The sequence below is a fragment of the Candoia aspera genome, chromosome 5 (assembly GCF_035149785.1).
Source record: "Candoia aspera isolate rCanAsp1 chromosome 5, rCanAsp1.hap2, whole genome shotgun sequence".
NCBI lineage: Eukaryota > Metazoa > Chordata > Lepidosauria > Squamata > Boidae > Candoia > Candoia aspera.
The window spans coordinates 4,336,005-4,354,754 of NC_086157.1; the positions used below are offsets into that span (position 1 = coordinate 4,336,005).

The 18,750-nt window shown below is 39.2% G+C and overlaps 1 non-coding gene across 1 annotated transcript; it reads right to left on the reverse strand.

The window, feature by feature from the left end:
• Positions 1–1,038: 1,038 nt before the first annotated feature.
• LOC134499402 (U6 spliceosomal RNA) lies at positions 1,039–1,147 on the reverse strand. Its single transcript, XR_010068126.1, has one exon. It is a non-coding gene; the product is annotated as a U6 spliceosomal RNA (small nuclear RNA).
• Positions 1,148–18,750: the final 17,603 nt, after the last annotated feature.

Below are 18,750 nucleotides of genomic sequence, written 5' to 3' on the forward strand. Positions count from 1 at the left end.
AGGCTCTGTGAAATCAATTCATTAATGCTGTGCAAATTTCAGTGGTAATTTATATAGGCCAAGGTTGCAAAAAGCATGATTCACTGTTATTTCTATTATTTACAGAGTTACATTTTATTTTCTTTAATTAAAATAATGCTCCTGGACATTTTCAGGGGTTAGCTAATATTCACTTTTTGCCCTAGGATGCAAAACAAAGGAGTAAGAGGTTTATTTCAAGTCCCAATTGAAAAGGGAAAATTATGAGAAAACTTTCAAAACAATGTAAGTTTTATTCCATCTGAGCACAACTCACTCAAAATATTTCTAGTTTGAACCCAGATGATTCTGCCAAAATACCATCCTTTCAAAGATGTTGATAAATTAAGTAGGCTTGCTGGGAAGATTTTTTTGTTTTGTTTTGTTTTGTTTTCATGTACAATCTAGACCCAGCAGCTCAAGTGAATAGCAGTTGCAAATAAATTTAGAATCTGGAGGCAATACAAGAACACTTGGGAGTTATTCTGTCCACAACCTGTCTTGTCCACCTCTCATTAAAAGATCACTACATATTCTTTGAGTTATCAAAGTCAGTCCTAAATAGTTCAACATATTCACATAAGGGCAGATCTGAATACCTATAAAAGTGCTGTAGCCAGTATGGTCAACCCTACCTTCCTGTTAAGAAGGAAGCTCTGAAGTTGCTTCTACTCGTCAGAATTTAATTATGGTTCTTGGCCGTACAGAGGCTTTTACTCATGTTCGAGCTAATTTCTGTTGACCTTCCCATTCAATGCATGAATCTTGGAGGCCAGTGCTATATGCACAACATCTTCCTTCTGCATGTTTGTATTGAAGCCTGTACTCCAGTCTCTTGACATGCTATACCTTACTGGTCTGCTAGAAAATAACAATAATTTTCTACATACAGATTTTCAGCCTTCCCTTGAAAGCCACATCTCACTGATCTGTTTAAAAGCATTCTACAAAATCTTTAACCCATGATAGGTAGTCTCAAATGGCAAAGCAAGTTCTGGATCTGAGTTCTAACTCATTTCTGTATTCTGAGATTGCTTCCCCAAATTGCATGTCATTCTTGCACAGAAGCCCTGCTCATCTTCTTTGTACCATTCCAGTTTTAGTATATGTGCTGCCAGATGTTTCAGCAGTATATACTTATCTGCAAGAAATTCTATTACTAGCCCTTGATTGTAGTAAGACTGTTCCTAGTAAATCTTATTTGGGGCATTTGGAAGGAGGCTGAGGTCAACCTTCTGAACTTGATTCACACATGAACTTCAGATCTTCTTTTGGGTGCCTTCCGCAAGGAAGCACTGTAGACATCACTTCTCCCAGTAAAGTCCAGAGGTATCCTGGGTTTAGTGCGCACACCTGTGTAAATATAGATGTGGTAGTACACGGCTTCCCTTTTGCTCTTCCACCCCTCTTTACCCCTTGCCAACACTTTTCTAGACAATAAGAATAGGTAAAGGTATTTAGATTTCATCTGTTCCCACTATAAAAACTGTTAGAAACTTTGAGATTAAATTCATTTAACATGTTCACGTAATCCTGGGTCAACAAAAAAAGAATCTGGATTCTCTCTCGCATTCACAAACACATACTCACCAACACAGAAACACACATGCACAAACATTATTCCCAGGAAAATGCTGCTATATTTGTTCTGATACTTTCTGAGGCAATAGGTCATGAAACTTCACATCTCATAGCTTGCATAGATACAGCTGGCAGTAAGCAAGAAAGATATCCCTACACCATCCTTGTGAATGTTTTGAAGCCAGATGAAATTTCTGGCAAGCCTTATTTTTCATGTTGTTTAAAAGGCACAGAAAACAAAATTGAACTTTTCAGACTGTTTAGCAGCAATGTCGAAAAGCCAAGGAATTACCTTTTAACCTTATTGTCTAGATCAGTAAATTCTGGATTATGAATTTAGCTATTAGCATTTTAACGGATGCCATTATTAAGGGCCCCACGAAATTTAAAGCTCGGTGATCGATATTTGCAACTTCTTCCTTTCTGAAGTCTTGTAAAGGTGTATACTTTAAGTGCTGAATGGCCCAAACTCTATCATGTTAGATACACACACCTGCACACACCTTTATAAGCAGATGACAGTCATAGACTTGTGTGGTTGTAAATGATTGAAACAAATTAGAATATTGCTATACAACTTATACATTTTTCAACAGGGTTAATGTTTTTGTCAGAGTGTTTTAGTTGTCCCTCAAGTACATCATGATATACTAAGAAATGCAATCACCGAGTTTTTTTAAAAAAAATACATTTTAATGATCTTATATTGTTATGCGAGGGACGCGGTGGCGCTGCGGGTTAAACCTCTGAGCTGCCGATCGGAAGGTCGGCGGTTCAAAACTGCGCAGCGGGGTGAGCTCCCGTTGCTAGTCCCAGCTCCTGCTCACCTAGCAGTTCGAAAACATGCAAATGTGAGTAGATCAATAGGTACCGCTTCAGCGGGAAGGTAACGGCGTTCCGAGTCATCATGCTGGCCACATGACCCGGAAGTGTCTATGAGAACGCCGGCTCCAAGGCTTAGAAACCTGAGCACCGCCCCTAGAGTCGGACATGACTGGACTTTACGTCAAGGGAAACCTTTACCTTTACCTATATTGTTATGCACATTTTTCATTGCACTTGCTTTTTTTTATTAAAAAAAAGTTATGTCAACAAAAGATGAGGATTGAAGGAAAGGGCACACCTTCCCTCCAGTTCCTCCCCCCCCTCAACAAAAGCCAGCCTTAGATTAATTTCTTGGTGCTTTCCCTAATCTCAGACTACTAATAATGGGGGAGGGGGGGAACACGCACACACATCCATAATGAATATAAATGTGCAGATTTTAGAGTCAACATTCCCTTTTCTCTAAATAAAAATATAATCTATTACTTTATCCCAAAAACTCAGCAGTCCAGGATGTGAATTATACACAGTAGATTTATCATCCATCTGTCTAATGTAGCAGCTTACCTAGATCCAATAAAATAGAGGTTATACTGGAATGAAGAGGGGGGGGGTAAATCAGCAGGGTGGATTCTAGGAGATGAATTTATAATATGCACACAAATCAGCTGGAGTAAATCTAAACGCAAGCTCTGAATATTAATTACCTTTCCACAAATACTGTAATAGGTCAGAGAAAGCTTATTATAAATGTGGATTAAGGTTTTTTGCTCGGCCTGCACATTCGGAAAAGCCTGTGCTAAGGTGAACAGAGTTTGCCCTCCATTATCAAACTTGCTGGCTCCTTAGTCTTGTATTTGTCTTGTCATGTAATAATTGTCTTGTTGTATAAGATTAAAGGCCTCTTAGTTCAACTGTTCCTCTGGTCTTTGCATTTGTCTTTCAAAAACCTTTAAAAAAAACCTGCCTAACTCACATTCTTTGCTATTCCCAGACTTTACCTGTAAGTACAGAAGAAGGGAAGCCATGTCCAAGTGTCCTTCCCTTCTTCTGTCCCTCTTCCTCCTCAGCCTCCTGGTCCAGAATTTCCATCAGTCCTCCAAACCATCAAACACAATTCCACCCACCGCATTCATGCTATTTGAAGGTGCAGCATTCTAAACTCAGAAAGATTTTGAGTACCAATAGATGTGGTTTGTTCAGACTGGGTAAGTGCACAGATAGGTCGGGGTATAAATATTTTGTAAATAAATGATTCCTGTGTCTTTCATGACAAAGCCAGATTTTTTAAAAAGCCACTTCTGTTTTCAGCAGTCACATTATGTGCCAGTGGCTCCCATATGCTAATAGTCTGTTGTGTGAAAAAGTCCTTCTACTTTTTTTTTTTTGATGTCCTGAAACTACTGCCAATCAATTTCACTGAATGACTGCCAGTGAAATTCTTCTGAGCGGGAGAAGATATTTTCCCTCATGCCGTTTTCCCCACTTTCGTAGCATTGTCTAAACTTTCTCATCTGATAATTCCATACTCTTTGGATTTGTTTGTGCTTAAGAGATGAATGGAGGCTCTTGTAAATTCATTTATGCATCAGCAAGTAGGGAAATTAAAAATGAAGGAATCCACCTTCCATGCTATTATCTACAACACGTGGATACTTGGAGAGAAGACCTTGGAGAAACTAGGCCGAGAAAATGGTGACCTAAACAACTGCATGTGATAACCCAGGGAAACTGAGAAAACATGGGAAAGAATGGGCTCCATCCTAATTCATAAGAGTATAAAGGGGAGGGAACAGAAAACTCAGTCAGGCTTTCAAGGTTCTCTCACTCCAGTCCATCTCAATAAAATGTAGCTCCAGTCAAATGCTGCCAGACCTGGCCTGACAAATTTTAGAACAGCACTAGAGGGAAGCAAAGAGTTAGCAGTTTTCTCACTGTTGCCATCTAGTGATTGTCTGGGTCTTTTGTGCTAACAGCTACAGCCAAAGTGGAGAATTTACCCTCATGCATTTGTTGATAACCTTTCAGGGGATACAATTCAGCAGCAAGTAATGCAAAAGCTGAAAAAAGGTGCCAGCCAAGGTACAAACCTGGTTTTGGAGGGCATCTTCTCTTTATTGTTTCATCCCATCCCCTACTGGCTTCTTATTTACTCTGCCAGGAATCTCTCTCTCTCCCCTCCTGCTGCCCCTCCTCCCCCCCTCTCTCTTCTTTTTATTTTCTTTTCAGTGAACCATCAGTCACTCATGCCCTGGTCATCTCCCATGCAGACTACTGCAATGTGCTTTACATAGGGCTACCCTTGAAGAATATCTGGAAAACTACAGCTGGTCCAGAATGCAGTTGCACAGGCAATCTTAAGTGCCCCAAGGTTGGCACATGTAACATCTTTGCTACACGAGCTGCACTGGATGCCAGTTTGCTTCTGGGTCCAATTCAAGGTGTTGGTTATGACCTTTAAAGCCCTACATGGCATGGGGCCAGGCTACCTGAGGGACAGTCTCAACCTCATCACATCAACCTGTCCCACCTGGTCATGCAGAGAGGGCATGCTGAGGACCCCATCTGTAAAAGAGTGCCATCTGGTGAGGTCCAGAAAATGGGCCTTCTCTGCAGTAGCTCCCACCCTCTGGAACATTCTTCCCTTGGAGGTGAGACAGGCCCCCTTGCTCCTGGACTTCCATAAAAAAAAACAAAAAAAACACCTGGTTTTGCCAGCAGGCCTGGAGTGGGAAGGGGAATAGCCACTCCTGGGGATGGCTAGCACCCCAGAATGGCAAGAGAATGGTCCTTTTACTCACAGACTGATAGAGAAGCTTTAGCCATCTGGATTTTATCATATTTTATATTTTTATTGTTTATTTATATTCATATTTATTGTATTTATAATTGCATTGAATTTTAAAATTTTGCTTTTATGGTAAACTGCCTAGAGTCCCTCCTGTTGGGGGAGATGGGTGGTGATAAAATGTGATAAATAAATAAATAAATAAATAAATAAAATAAACCTACTCTCCTTGAAAACAGTTGGCTTGGTTTATTGAAAGTTTCTGTCCATTGTACTGAAAAGTGGCCTTAGAAATCTCTTAATTACCTCAAAGAATGCACAACAATACCTTTTAAATTATTTCTTTCTTCTCTCTCTCTCTCTCTCTCTCTCTCTCTCTCTCTCTCTCTCTCTCTCTTAATAAAAATATATATTTTGGCTGGAAAGAGAGACATAAACGTTAGGATGTCTTTCATTGAACTAGAAATATTTAAACTCTCTAAAACAATCATTTTTCATTAGATTTTTCTCCATTTCACCCAATTATAGTTTGGCAGAAACATGCTGCATGCCAAATTCCATCCTGCTGAGAGAAATCTTGATTTCAAAAATAAATAAAATATTTAGGCTATCATGACATGAAGCTGAAACAATTTTACTTATTTAACCTTTTTTTTTTTTTTACCCATTCAGTCATGTCCAATTCTCTGAGACTGAGCTTATTTCTCTCTTCTGCTAGTGCTCCTAAATATTTTTAATGTTTATCCCCCAAAGGCCATGAGGAATGTGACCAGTGATTTTATGATGCCATTGAACTTTTCTTTAAGAAAAATCCATTCAGTCATGTCCGATTCCTGGAAACTGACTGGACAAGTCCCAGGTTTCTTAGCAAGTTTTTCAGAAGTGGTTTGCCATTGCCTCCTTCCTAGGGCTGAGAGAGAGTGACTGGCCCAAGGTCAACCAGCTGGCTTCATGCCCAAGGCGGGACTAGAACTCCCAGTCTCCCAGTTGCTAGGCTGGTGCCTTAACCACCACACCAAACTGGTTCTGTTTTTTTTAATCTATGAAAGCCAAATAAAGATATTATTTAAAACCAATATGTCTGGCCTTCCTTCCCCTTCCCACCTTTTCTGCACAAAATAATGTCTCTTCCTAGCTGAGATTTGAGTCTGCTAGGGCTTGTGTGAGCTCATGCTTTGGAATGAAGAGATCTCAATCCATAATTAATAACTTTAACTACTGAGCTACATCATAAGAACATAAGGAGATCTTCTCTACTGGTAGTTCACTAAGAGAGCAAGAGTGCAATTATTCCTCAACAGTTAGTATTATCCATCATTCTATAAGTTTGTGTGCATGCAGACACAATGGAGCTAAACACTTAAAACATAAAATCTCTTTGAGTCACGCTGACTCCTGGAGATTATATGGGCACAACCATGAAGGCTTCTTGGTGGCAATATATATATATATATATATATCTTTCTACTCTATGCTACAGCCCCAGTATGCTTTGTTGATGTCCCATTAGGTATAGATCTCCCCTTGTAATGGTTGCCTACTCCCATATACTCAGCCTCACAAGCCCGAGCTTTAAGATAACTGATTTATTAAAGGAATAGTGTGCAGATACAGACAAAGCTGAGAATAAACCAAAAGCGCGCGAAATACAAATCAAATACTGTTGCTTCAGTCCAACTCCGCCCCATGCCTCATCGTAGCAACCACCCCATCCCAGATGTCAACCATCATCATACACCGGCCTGGGAAAATAACCTTGAATAGAGTCACCAACCCAAACATGCATTCCAGAGATTACAGCCTCGCAGGGCTGGAAATTTCCAACAGGGAAACACGGATTAGAGGAGTGACATGTGAAACGTTACAATGCATACAGGACATTGCAACGGAGAACATGACACCCCTCCAAGTACTGACCAGGGTTGACCCCAATTAGCATTCAAGCCCAAATAAAGGTGTCTAGGTGTTGTCACCTGGTTGGACAGTATTCAGCCATTGATACCATATCTCTAAATTATACTGTCGGAAAATTTTCACTTCGATCGGTACTGTTGGATAATTTAGCCCCCAATTAGATCCTTACAATAATGACTTCATTCCATCCTAACAATATTCACTAAAGGCTTACTTATTCATGAGCCTTCTAGAAGGGTGGCAGTAAAAGTCACTTTAATTTACATTAAAGGAGAATTAGTCAAAGACACTAATCTCCTGTGAATTCATTCCAGTAAAGATTGGGTTTCTGTGGTATTGGATTACATTTTCAGATGAATGACATTCTCGACAGAACTCCATGTCTATATTCCGTGGTTATGTTTCTTGAACACCAAAACCTAGAATTTATCATTTCTCTGAACGCATCTCTATTATGAAGGGGATTCATAATATTAGAAATGCCTCTCTATAGATAATCTGCACGTGGAAGTGGAAGCCTGTGTCTGCTTGACATGCTGGCACTGGGTTTTAGGTTTCTTCATGTGAGGAACAATTAAAAGTTTTAATGATGTTCAGGTTTCACTTTCTAATAACAGTCTCTCACTTGATATTGCACCTACTTAGTTAATCATATTGTTTCATTGATTTTATTGTCATGTTGTATATTGTGTTACTTTGTTTTAATGATTGTAATTAGCCTTTGGTGCTTACATAAGAAGGGGATATTAATTATACACACATACACAGCAATGGTAGGTGAGTTTAGGTGCTGCAGGTATTAAATATCAAGGTCAAATTACAAATTATCTTATATAAATGAGGAGGAGGAGGAGGCCAACCAGCTTCCACAATATGATCTTGAGCATATACTCACCATTTTCAAGGAGAACATCAGGAACTGCTTTGAAATCCTGAAACTCACTGATAGAGAACTAGAGGAACTGGGAGGATTGCTAACACCCCAGAGACAAATTCTGATTGCCACAATACACAAATGGTACCAAAGAACTAGAAAGGATGCAGAGAGGAGTAACAAACTTAGTACAGGGCTTGGAGGCTAAATCCTAAAAAGAGTGGTTAAGGACACTTATCCTGAACAAGAGGAAAGCTAAGGGGAGACATGATAGAAGACTTCCAATACAGTCTTCTAATGAACAGATGCCACGGAGCAAAGAGTGTTCATTTATTCTCCAAAGCACCCAAGAGGAAAACTCTGGAAGATTTGCAGACAGATATGCAAGCTTGAAATGAGGAATTGCCTTCCTGTGAGAGCTATTGGACAGTGGAACAACCTGCCTGATCAAGACATGGATGCTCCATCACTGGAGGTTTTCAAGGAAGGATTGGAAAGTATGAGGATTCCTGCACTGTGCAAGGGCTGGGACTAAGCACCTCCAAGGTTCTTTCCAACTCTATGGTTGCATGATTCTATGATGGTGAAGATTTACGTAAGTATATTGGAACAGGATGCTGACCTTCTGCATGGAGAGAGAGGCTTAAACATAACTTCTACCTAATTCATTTCAGAATTACTCCTTCCTCCCTCCCCCAAGCAAGGTGGAATTTTCTGCACTCCCAGTAGTGAGTGCAAGAGTCATGATTTTTAACAAGATGTCCACATCTTCTTTACTCAGTAAGCCCCTAACCCCTTCTCAGGCTCTTAGTATTGGATCTGACTGTGCACAATTGCCTATGTCCCTGTCTTCTTCACTGAACAGATAGGTGATTATTGGTTTAGGGCTGCAGCTAATCAGCTTTTCAGAGAGTTCATTTGTTGCTCACAGTACTTGGCATTAAGTATAGTAATAGGATACATCATTTTTTCAGCCGCTCTAGAACTCCATCTCTTTTCCTTAGAAGATTAAGTGGGAAGGCTTTAATACTACTTCCCAGTTGATGACATTTCAGAGTTTGCACATGTTTGACTGAAAGCTTCAAGATTGCCCCAGTATAGTTTTGGGACAGAACTACTTCCTCTTCTTCCTCTAAGTTCTCTAATATAGACTCAACTGAGTGGGCAAACTCAGCATCAATCAATCTGGCCCTCATAATATCTATCAGTTGAAGCAAAAAGTTGAGCTTAAAAGAGCATTTAATTATGTTTCAAAAATTAGGAACTCTTATCTGCTCAATAGGGTAATAAAAATAAAACTCTGCAGGGGAAGCAAGATATTTTTATCCAAAAGAACAGTGAGGTTGTCTGAAGGAATAAAGCTTACTACAGATGAAGGGATGCCTAATGTTTCATAGTTCTTCTTTAGAAGTGATTTTCACCTCAGTGTCCTCTGAAACAAAGAAATCTAAGTAAGTGAAAATGCTCTGAAGATGGGTGCTATAATTACATACATACATACATACATACATACATACATACATACATAGAGAGATCTTTCATCACTCAGCCATTCAGAGCAGCTGCATGCCAATTCGTAAAAGTGGCCTTTCTGAAGAAAAAAAATATATATATCAATCACAACTTTGGTCTTACAGAAAGAAGGAAAAAAAGAACTATTCAACTGCATCTAGTTTTGTTTAGAGCCAGAGGTGTTTCTTAAACACACACACACACACACACACATATACCCATAACAAAATACTGATTTATGCAACTGTCAGCTTTGAATGCATGCAACACAACTTTTTCAGATTGAATCCTATTGATTCTCTATAACAGTGTCAAGTAGTCAGTGCATCACAGCAATAAGGACTGTAATAAATAATACTGTTGGAAAGAAAGTGATTCTCCTCATCTTAAATAGATAAGGGAACATCTTGTTCACTCATCTCTTGTGGCTTAAGCTGCAGGGTTGTTGTTTTTAAAGAAATACATTCCTTCATTCCCTATCTGCATTTTCATTTTGGCTAGCACATATTGTTTTCTTAGTGACTCCTTAGGCATACATTGTTAGTTGTGAATGCCATTCTACTTATGAAACCTGAAGAGTTGTTAAAAAAATGAATTACTGTCTATTTGTTTTTGAAAATTCATTTTTATTTGGGGGGAAGGGAAGAGATCCTGTGAAAAATAGGAGCTTAGCTTTGAAACAATTTTTTGCAAATGAGTAATTGTGGAAAACAAAAAAGAAAGAAAGAAAGAAAGAAAGAAGAAAAAGAAAGCACTTCATTTGCAATTTAATATTTATTCTGACCCAACAGCAGTCATAGCCACTTTTTGGGAACATGATTAGCTCTGGTTATTTGAGCATAGCATTTGTAAGCCAGGATTCCTATTTATATATTTTGGGTAGCTGTATCTTGTACACCATATGAAATGTATTCCTTGCTTTGTTATTGATTGCCGAGTCTTTTTCTATTCTCTTTCATTTGTATGATTTAGAATTGGTAAACAATTTAAATATTGTGAAGGCATTCATTCCAGCAACTTCAGAAGTAATTCTAAAATTACTTACCACAAGCAAAATACTTAGCTAATGCTGATAAGAAATGATATACTATTTTTAGTCTAAATATTTTCTGCCTATCGGATTAATGCAGCGTGTACCAGAAGTAAACTCTGCCTGTACTGTTCTGAAGAAAATATGCCCATAAAGTCACCTGAAGATGAGCTTGACTCAAAAGAGTCTTTATCTTTTCTTATCAACAAATACCAGCTTCTGGCTGATCTTGTCTGGGATCAGAAACTAAGCAGGGTCAGACCAGGTTAATACTTGGAGGGAGACAAACAGAACATTCCTGGTCTGTAGGCCAACTAAAAAGGAAAAAAAAAATCTTAGAAAAAAGCAATGGCCAGCCACCTCCATATTGTCACCAAAACCCCCTTCATTAATGTGTTAATCAAGTCACCATGAGTCGAGCTTTAACTCAAAGGAGGCCTTGCTCTTCCCTACTTTTGGTGGGTCATCATAGAAGATAGTTCAGAAATTACACCTGGCCCAGAATATGACAACATTGGGTGGTGAGTGGTGCCTCCAAGATATGCCATATTACCAGCCCCACTCCCATGTTGTGGAAAAGGTATATTGGTTACCAGATGTTTTCTGACTTCACGGCAAAATGCTTAATATGATGCATAAGGCCTTGCACGTCTTAGACCCAAATTATTCGAAGAACCATTTGAACCCATGCTGACTAGCTGATGCTTTTAGATGTTCCATTGGACACTTTTGGCAAGTCCTGCCACAGATATCTATAACATTAACAACGGCACTTTCCACAGCATAGTGTATATTATGGCGTAGTTTATTGGTTTGTTTCCCTCTTTGATATCGTTTATTGATTGATTGATTGATCATGTGCCATCAAGTTACAGTAGATTGACTCTTAGCAACCACACAGATAGATACAGAGAAAGAGAGACAGACAATCTGTCCCTAACCTAGTGTCATGTTCACCGTTTCAATGTGCCTGGTACATTGAAACGCCTCGCATGCCATTTCCTTGGAGGGGGTTACTCTCAGGAGCGAGTGGCTGATTCCACTCTACTGAGGTGTTATCTTTTGGCTGCTGCATTGGAATGTGTTTGGGTTAGGTCATGGATTCAAGGTTGCTTTCCCAGGCGGAGGCTAACGGTTTCTAGCACCTGGGAGGGGGCGGCTGCTATGGCCAGGCGAGGGAGGGGTCGCTCCTCAAGCGAAGGGATTTAGTTTGTAATTTCGCGCGCTTTTGCTCATTCTCAGCTTTCTCTGTATTTGCCATAATTCCCTCAATAAATCAGATTTCATTTAAGCAACTTCTTGTGAGTCTGAGTACTTGGGGTGGGCAACCCTTACACCTAGTCCTATATAACCCTTCCAATAGTTATAGTTTAGGAAGAGGTTAAACCATTTCTTTTCCACTGAGGCGTGTTATCATTTTAGAATGTTTTATGATGGACATTTATTTATTTATTTATTTATTTATTTTGTGGTGAATGCTATTGTTTATGCGAATGCTATAGTTTGTGTGTAAAAGTCTGCTAGTTTCTCAGAGTCACAAAATGAGACGGACGGTTTCTAGAAAGCTTGCAAACATGTATCTACAGTAGCATTCACCATGACAAAACCTCCATGAGAAAGGGGGTGGAGATGGAGAAGGTCAACCTTGAAATGGTAAGATATTATAATAGCTTGCCCAGAGAATATCAGTCATGGGTAGATTGAATGAATGAATGAATGAATGAATGAACCAATGAAGTGCTGTGATAAAAATGCCCACTTAAATAAGGAAACAAAGTGTCTGGAGGTAGATACAACAAAGTATCCTTTATTGGCATGCACAGTTACAGCAATCAATGGGCTCCTCACAAAAGAAAACAGAAGAGGCCCAAAGCGCCCAAGGTTACAGATTATACACCATCCAAAATGATACATAGGACCTGCAAAGGCAATGTGAATTATAGCATGACCATTATATGTAGATTTGATAAGAGCATGGAGTGACCTTACTATGGGCTGACCCAGTGCCTCTAAATTCTACCTTTCTAAGGAGGCTCCCCACCCACACTTTCAGCTGATACTAGCACCTTATAGCATAAACAATGTCCTTTATTTTGCCCATATGTTGACTCCTTTCACACCAAGGAAAAGACAACCACCTGGCTTCTGTTATCTGCTTCCTTCCCCTCCAGGGTCCTCAGGCAATTTCAGTCTGCCTGCTCCTTCTGCTGTGTAATTCAAAATCCCTGAAAGTGATTATGTATGTAAGGATCAAATAGTATCATCCCCCCCCAAGGGAAAGGCAATATGCGATGCATGTACATCTGCAAACATGATGTCTCACCCATTTTATTTAACTAATTAAATAACATTTACAAGCAAAGGGGGGGAAAAATGGAATGAGAAATGACACCAGTTGGGATCATGGTGAAAATTTGGGACAATAGAGACTTTTCTAATATTTTCCCCATTAGAATTTGTCTCTCCTTTACAAATTGCCATGTTATACTTGAATATAAAAATATCCAGTACGGTATATTCAGTAGTCATAACAGTGGAACAGCTTCCCCAAAGTGGTTCAGTTGTGCCTACATGTTTGCTTTAGAAGTACCAGATTAAAAGTTTTCATGGTAACCACTGAAAACACATCTCTGACTGGAATGTACAGCATCTAAAATTGACTTAATTGGCCTAAGCAAGTTGTAACTATAATCAGGAATGTAGCAGAAAGAAGACTGAGTGAGCAATATGCTTGGGAAATGAAGAGTGGAAGAGCTATTGGAAGAGCATTTAAGGGAGTAAGAGAGAGAAAGTGGTAATCCTGGGGTCCCACTATCTGATGTGAGCAGATAGTACAACGTTCTTGTGAATAAGGAAAAGGTCTCTGTTTGCAATATTTTTTTTAGAAATGGATGAAATACAATAGAACATTTTTGATATGATGCAATCCATCTCTGCATCAGCAGAATGAGACTTCTCGGGTCTGACACTGACAGACAGTAAATTGATATTTAATGGTTCCTGTTCTCTCTAGCTGAAGCATCTAAAGTTTCTGGCAGGGAGATTACTAATTCAGTTTCCCTGGGTCTCCCCTTGAAGGCCACTGAAAAGCTGCAGCTGGCACAAAATTTGGGTCTACCTCACTGACTGCTGCTGGCTAGTTCAGCAATAAAATGCCTGTTTGGGGGAGTTGCACTGGCTTCTAGGTACAGTCCAGGATGCTGGCTGATACTTATAAAACTCTGTAAGGCTTCGAATCTAGTTACCTCTGAGATCATCTTCTCCAGGTTGCATCTGCTTCATTGAATGGCTTTTATGGATGTTTTCAGTAATGTATATTGTATGCTGCTTAGAGTTGCACAAGAAGGAGGCATGCAAACCTTGGTAAATAAAGAAGTATCAAAGGAATTGCTTGAGGATCACATGTATGACCAACCATGGACCACATGTGGTTCTTAGGAAGATCTCTTTTAAAGACTGCTGTCTATCTGGTCCACTTTCCAGCCATCACCATCATTCACAACAACACACACTGACAAGAGAAATTAATTTTCCATATGTGCTGCTTTCTTTAGCTGGTTTTTTGACTGTCAGTTCATTAATGGTTCATTTCCCATGTTATATATGTTATATATCAACATTTTACATTATATGTTTATTATATGATATGTTCATTTCCCCTATTTCAAAATGGGGGATGTTTGGTAACATCCACCTCTGTACAAATTCTTTGTCCTCATCTTTATATGTATTGTTAGTTCAACCTGCCTAGGCTAGTTCTTTTATCTTCCTACGTTTACAATTTTCAAAGCTGTGATGTAACTACATTTTTTGGATGCTGGAAGCTTTGAAGCATACACATACAAACTGAAGATTGTCCATCTTAACTACTGTCCTCTCCAAGATCAAGAAATCACAGCTTGCCTCCTAAGGATTTTTTTCTGCTGCATGCAAGCAAAAATTGGAAAATCAAATGTACTGAGTGTAATATTTCCATTTTAAGAAGCCTTTCCATGAGACCTACATTTAGAAGACTATATGAATTTTGGCTTCTTTCAGATTATTTTTTTCCTTCCAGCAATAGACTTTTTCTGTCTTTGCTATCACCTTTCAAATGAACTACTTTTTTTTTTTTTTTTTGCCTGCTTAAAAGAGGGCATCATTTTCTGCAGAGTCACTCACAAAAAACTACAGATGTGAGACACAGGGGGTGGAGAGGTGGAGAGATTTATTCACTTTTCCTGTTCCTTTATGATACATTCTTAGAATGCATGCCAAAAAGCTCTGTTCAGGCCAGTTTTTAATGTATCTCCAATAACAAGTGTCCATCAATTTTCTCAGCTGTAAGAGAAGAAAGGCTTACATTTTCTGATACTTCAACACAAACATTTTCGTATTTCTTTGAATGCTCCCGCACCTTAATTCTCTTGAATGTGGCTTGAAAATCCTTGAATGACACCAAAAGTGACAAAAATTGCCGTGAGTTTATAGCTGTCCTTAACAACGTACAAGAATAAAATATAAACATCACCATTATCAGAAACAGGTTTCTGTGAATAGCAGCTCACCAGTCAGCTCCTAGTGTCCTTCACATCACCAGTTCAATATTCAAAGGGCTGAAGTAATGAAATGTGCAACCTTATTTATGTATTTTAAAATGCATTGTCTGAAAATAGCAGCAATTGAGGGTCCCAATCTGGATCAGTATATGGCATGAAAAGGGGAGGAAACATCCTCAGCTGCTAGGTGTCACAGGAAACAAGCAGAGAAAGGAAGTAATAATATCTTCAGTTCCAGGAAAATGGTATTTAGGGATAGGAAGGTGGCATTTTTCATTAGCCAAATTCCATGAAGGAAAGTTCAATCTCCTTTTGCAGTTCAACAGCATTGAATTCCAACATCATCACAATCCTGTGGCTACTATTTGGTGTAAATTTAAGTTACACACCTCACTCATTTGCCCCAATACATCAGTTGCTTGCACATTTGTTTCATTACTCGGTGGAGCCTATTAGATCATTAGCACTGGGAGATCATTTAGGGGGAAGAATCTCAGCATCATTGTTAAATCACATTTCCTAGGATTCTACTTAAGCTTTAATTAAACCATGAAGTTTAGACTAGCCCACAGTGCACTGAGTTCTTTTGTTTCCTATGCATTCAGTTAAAACCTTAAATCAAGCATACATGCATAAATTTAAGTTCTTTCTTTCTTGTATATAAAATTCAACACAAATGTCACTGAAGTTGTAAATGTAGTACCTAGCAACCTTCTATGGACTGGGAAAAAAAATATCAGTAATAGAACAAATAATGATATGTACTTAGTTCTCATATCTCTATTAGGCTGGGAAGGACTTTTTCCTGAAATCCTGGATTTTATCTTCTGCAATAATTCTGTTTAAATTATATGGTTTATAATGCGCGCTTTGAGAGAAAACACATTTAGAAATTGACTTGGGGGAGAAAAGGTATATAAATGTGCACATTATGAGAAAAATATTTATAAAATATGTATTCAAATATATTTAGAGTAAAGGTTCATAAAGATAAATACATAAATGGGATGGAGGCAGTTTGTGACTGAGCATAAGCAAATAGGAAGTATGAAAACAGTGAGAACTGAAACTAAGCATGCTAGGGAAAAGCGCTTTTGCATCTGCATCCTTCTTATGTCAGATATTGACTTAGTCCATACCCTTGAACTGTCACCTACATCAAACTGCTGAGTGAAATCACCTGGAGATTTAGACCAAAATCTTACCATGGCGAATAGACCTATCTCATCTTTTCTTTAGTCCCAGTGGCATTTCTGAAAGAATGCCTGGTGGCAGTTATAGAGTAGATGAGGGTCCACAAAGACCGGTTCAGTCTAAATTGTTGTCAGTGAATGGTTAATTGTCCATGTGGGAGGTGTTCAACCTGTTCTGGATAGTACAGGTTGAACACCACCCACAGGGTTCAACCTGTACTCTCCCTAAATGACCAGGTTCATAATTTTATAGAATTGTATAATTGTAGAGTTACAAGAATCATCTACTTCAACCTCTGCAGTGTGCAGGACAACCAATTAAAGCATCTCTGAGAGGTGCCTGTCCAGCCTCTTTTCAAAATCCTCCAGAAACTCACAACCTCCAGAGGTACTGCTCCTACATTCTACTAATGTCACCATTTATATCTGACCATTATTTTGGTTCCTAGTTTCTGGGGCTCTGGAAAATACTTCTTGACAATCTACCTTACAGATTCCTTTTATATACTTTTAAATGGCTGCAGTCTCCCCACAGCCTTTTTTTTTGCCAGTCCTAACATACCAAGTCCCTTTACTCTGTCCTTACAGGGCATGTCCTCAAGTCCTTGGATCATCTTTGTTGCTATCCTCTGAAACATCACTAACTTATCAATATTCTTCTGGAAACGTGCACAGAATTGTATACATTGCTGTAGGTGGGGCCTCACCAGTTGCTGAACAGAGAGGAATAATGACATGACGTTGCTTCCAGAGCTGTCTCTGACTTTAGAAGCACATCTTCCAATGAAAAGCAGTTTTCACCAGTGTAGAATGGTGGTTTCATGTGCTATGTAATATGCTATGGTAAACCACATGGATAACTTCTAACTTAGATTACTACAATGTGTTCAACATTGTATTGAGCTGCCCTTGAAGTTGGTTCAGGAATAATGCCAGTATAAAGTGCTATGACAAGACTACTGACTGAAACCTGGAAACAGAGAAAGGGAACACTAGTTCTTCATGGTCTTCCCAGTTCATTTCCAGTCCCAATTCATGATGCTGGGAGAAGTTATTCACAGCTTGGGGACCACACAATCTGAAGGAACTTCTTTTCCCAAATTATCCTACATGTTCTTGGCAAGCCTGGTCTGGATGTCCAAGGAGTTTCCTGAGAGGACATTTTAGTTGCAATCCCCCAAGTCTGGAATGTCCTCCCCAGAAAAAAAAAGTATTTTGTCTTTGTCATCCTTCCAAGTGCCAAAGACATTTCCCAGCCCTCCTCCTCCTCCTCCTCCTCCTCCTCCTCCTCCTCCTCCTCCTCCTCCTCCTCCTCCTCCTCCTCCTCCTCCTGTGTTATGAATCCAGCCACAATAGTTTTCAAGCCATAGTGTGCAAACCCAACCAGTTTTCTTTTACACATCAAACAGTTTTAACATGGAGGTGAATACGATGTGTGCCACAGTTTATGAAAGGATCATTTGATAACTGTATCCATGAAATGGTGAATTGCAGGGATGAACAGGCTTTCACAGTTGATTCTTGATTGATCATGTGCATCAAGTCAGTGTCAACCCTTAGCAACCACACAGACTTTCTCCAGGATGATCTGTCAGCAACCTGGCCCTTCTAATGGTACAGCAATCTGTAATTGAGTCCATCCACCTTGTCACTGGGTTATCACAGCAATATGGAAATTGTGGCTGTTCCTCTGGCAGCAGATGCTGCCAGCAAACAACCAGATTGATTCACCATGCCCTGCCACAGAACAAAACTCCTTCAATTGCTGCACCTGTCTTCACAGTCATTTCTGGATGGCAGCATGAGAGTGAACCTGTGAGCACAGCCTCATCAAATCAAGCCCCAACATTCACATATTTCACAACTAGTTTTAAAGTCCAAAGGCCTTCAATCATATGATTTAATCTAAATGACTAGCAGCTTTTTGCTTCCTTGTTCATAAAAATGATTTAATACAAAGTACAGGGCTCAGAAATCAATCTTTTGCAGTCAGAGAAACTTGTGTAGCATTGTTCCCTCTCTCTTTTTCTCTCTCTCTTGCTTCCCAGAAAAGAACTGATGTCACCATTGTCTTAAAGGGAGAGGAATTCAGGAATTCCATACAACTGTTCCATTAACAGTTCCTATCAATGTTCTTAAGAATGCACTTGGTTTCTGTAAATAAAGGAAAGCTTCATGAAGAACCAAGACTGGCACTAATGCACAACATCCCTGACCATTTGCATATCCCATAAAACACTGATTTGATGGGATGCCCACAAACAGGATGGGAAGATTAAGTTTTCCTCCAAATTATAAGGTGGAAATCGGAACATACACATTTTTTCTAATAAGGGAAGGATTTCCTCCAGAGGTCTAGTCATTAATGCTGCCCTTTCCTGAATCCTATTTCTAAAATATTCTGTCCCCTCCCTCTCCATTTTTCATTTATTCAGTTTAGAGTCATGGACCAAAATAAAATATTCTGCTAGAGATAT